The 3,242-nt window shown below is 44.9% G+C and overlaps 1 pseudogene; it reads right to left on the minus strand.

Annotated features, from left to right (window-relative positions):
- Window positions 1–306: 306 nt before the first annotated feature.
- Window positions 307–2,096, minus strand: LOC136539315 (mevalonate kinase-like; annotated as a pseudogene).
- Between the last annotated feature and the right edge of the window lie 1,146 nt (window positions 2,097–3,242).

The raw sequence follows: 3,242 nt of genomic DNA on the forward strand, positions 1-3,242 counted from the left end.
ATCCACCCCTAACGGTGTTAAACTTTGTACAAAAGGACATGAATGCCCATGCGATTTTGCCCCTGTTTGTTATGCCTAATTGTGATTTTACCCTGATTTGGAATTACAGGACTATTCTCTAAGTAGATACCATTGAAGGGTCAGACAGATGAAAAACTTACAGGACTATTCTCTAAGTAGATACAGAACAGAAACTCAGATATGATGAAATCAAAGGATATTTAGAAATTTGAATAGCTACAGTTCCTGTCCTTCCACATTGATAGATTTATTCACAAAAAAAAACTTGTCTATTAGATGGAATGGAACCCAGAATCATTCTAAATATTATTAAGTAATGAACACTCCATTCCAAGTTAAAGAAATTTGACTTAGGACAAAGCCAAAATGAACTACGATGTCAAACGGAGGGAGTACAAGACAGGCCATTGTAGTTCTGAATCTGAAGTTCCTATACTGTCAGATTCTTTATTAATGCATATCAAGACCCAGATTTCTGAAAAGCTTTGAGTTGAAACGTTAAAGATTAACAGAAATCACACATAAGTTGTATGGTGTTTATTTTGTAAAACCATGAAGGAAAAGATGCCATTGTATGGAAGACAGAAGCCATAGCATCTGGATGCCTAGATGCTCTTTCAGACACACCAGCAACCAGGGCCTTTGTGTTCCTACCAACTCTTGTGTCAGTAATAAGCATTTTGACTGGGTTCCTGGACTCAAGGTTTGTCAGTTCCCCCTTCTTGAATTTGATCATTTTCCCTAGTTTCAAACATAAGATTTAGTGAACCAAAACAAACTTAGGAGAAATGATAAGAAGGCAATTAACATTCATATGATCTTATGATTATTAATAAATTACTTAAGTTCACCCATTTGCAAAGGTTTCCATGCCTTAGACCTAAAACTAACAAGAGTACAAGACTTCTTTGGTTAAATTACTCATTTCAATACATAGATACATCATCTATAAGTAGGTGCAAGTCAAGAACATATATAACTATCATACCATAAGTAAACTAGGGGAGTTGTTTGAAAAAATAAATAAGTGAACTAGAAGCAATCCTGACTGCGACAAGAGTGGCGGTGCCATTAAGCAATCAACCATTAAGTTATTGCGAACAACCTCAATACGAATTCCACTAGAGGTCAACCCTGAATGCAAAGGCATTTCAATACTACCAGTTTTAAATAAAGGTTTCAGAACTCATCAATTTCATAGCATACCGAAAGTGCTGACGGAATTGTCGATGCCAGAAGGCTTGCCATGAATGATCTTTTCCCCTTGGAACGCCCATTGGTTGACCAGCTCAAGATCACCCTTCTCCAACACCTCCCACCCCTCAGCACCCCTGTGTGCTCCAACACTGACTGCGCCAGCAGCCGTCAATAGAGCCCCTGACATGGACACACAGAATGCCGACGACGAGCCGAGCCCTGCACCCATGGGCAGGTCCGAGGTCACCACTGCCTTGCCAGGCCTGCATCTGCACAAGAACACAGCGAACAACCACATGTGTGAAAAAACGTGATGTGAGCACAGACTGCAAACGGGAAGGGAGAAGCAACCAACCCCAAATGGAGGTGTAGAGGAAAAGGAAAGCGGACAGACCGGCAGAGAGCCAGATCTTGGCCTCAGGGATCTCCTGGTCCTCCAAGAGCCTGGCAATGGTGGCCAGTTGGTCAGGGGAGCACGGCGCCGGAACCTCGGGGTTGGCGCTGATCTCCTCGCCTAGCGCCCCGCGGAGGCGTGAGCACGGCCACGAGAAGGTGAGGCCCGAGTCCCTGAGGTACAGCTCCACCGCGCCGGAGTCAGCGCCACCACCCTCTCCTGCGTGGCACCGGGAGAGAGGAGCTGTGAGAAGGGTACCAGCGGCGGCGACGCGACAAAACGAAGAACCGAAGAAGCCAGGGTGGGCGGGAGCACCTGTGGGGCGGAGGAGGAGGGAGGACCTGGTGTAGAGATCGATGGCGGCGGCGACGGCGGCGGAGCCGTGGACGACGGCGTGCTCGCCCGCGAGGATGATCTTGCCGGGCGCGCGGGCGCACACTAGCGCTGGTCCCCGATACCCCGCCGTGCCGGCGACTGCATCCATGGCACCGAAGGCGACGAGATCCGCGGCCAAAGAAAACGGAACTGGAGGACGGACTGGGAGGGTGTGTGAGCCGCGCGATCCCTGTCCTCGCGGCGTCCTTGGCTCTGGAGCTCGAGGTGGCCGGTACCGTCAGTAGTGCATCTACTGGCGTCGTCGCTGTCGGTCCTCCGAAGGTCAAACGGGCGGAGCTGCCAAGAAATAGGAACAGCGAACAACCACTTGTCGTCGGAACGGGTCGAGCGAAGGGGTGAGAAAGGAGAAAGGGACGGAGGGTATCGTTGTCTTTTGATATAGGTGTCTTTTCTTTTTTCTTTTTTTTTACCATTTAATCCAAGCATTTTAGACGGTGTTATAAAACAGGGGTAGACGGAAGCTTCGTTTGAAAAAAGCGAGGGTAAAATCACAAAGTTAAAAAAAGAGGGGCAAAATCACAATTGAAGTACTAGACAAGGGCAAGAACGCAATTCTCCCAATTATTTTCTATAGTTAAGCAAAGCGAAGTGTTTAAGTATCTAATGTAACTCACGCATACAAAATCATAGAAATAAAAAGCAAAAAGGAAAATGAATGTAAAAAAGATATAAATAGAAAAGGGAAATAAAATACAAAATAAAAGGAAAAACAAAAACACTGCATCAAATAGAAACTTACACCACGTATCCATCTTCGTCTCTGTCATGCACAGTAAATAGTCGGTCATTTTTTGTTCAGCATTTAAACGGTTTAGATGGTGTTTAAACTGATTCAAACGGTTCTACACAATATTATCAAAATATGCATATTTTTTTTAATGTAAAATCAATTATTCTAGAATTTTTACATATATTTGTGTAAGTTAAAATCAATTATTTCGTATGTACATATATTTATGCATGTAAAAAGAATCAAATATACATATTTATACATGTAACAAATCAGGTGTACATCACTACATCAAAAAGCATTTGTAGGGGTGGTTGTAGACCATTTGTTGGGGCGGTTTGCCCAACCGCCCCTACGCAAGGGTCTCTACAAATCATGTATTTATAGGGGCGGTTCTCAGGCCGCCCCTACAAATCGATCTGTAGGGGCGGCTAGTGTTTCCAGCCGCCCCTATAAATATATTTGTAGGGGCGGCTCTTATTACCAGCCGCCCCTACAAACAGG

This window comes from Miscanthus floridulus, chromosome 2 (genome assembly GCF_019320115.1).
Source record: "Miscanthus floridulus cultivar M001 chromosome 2, ASM1932011v1, whole genome shotgun sequence".
NCBI lineage: Eukaryota > Viridiplantae > Streptophyta > Magnoliopsida > Poales > Poaceae > Miscanthus > Miscanthus floridulus.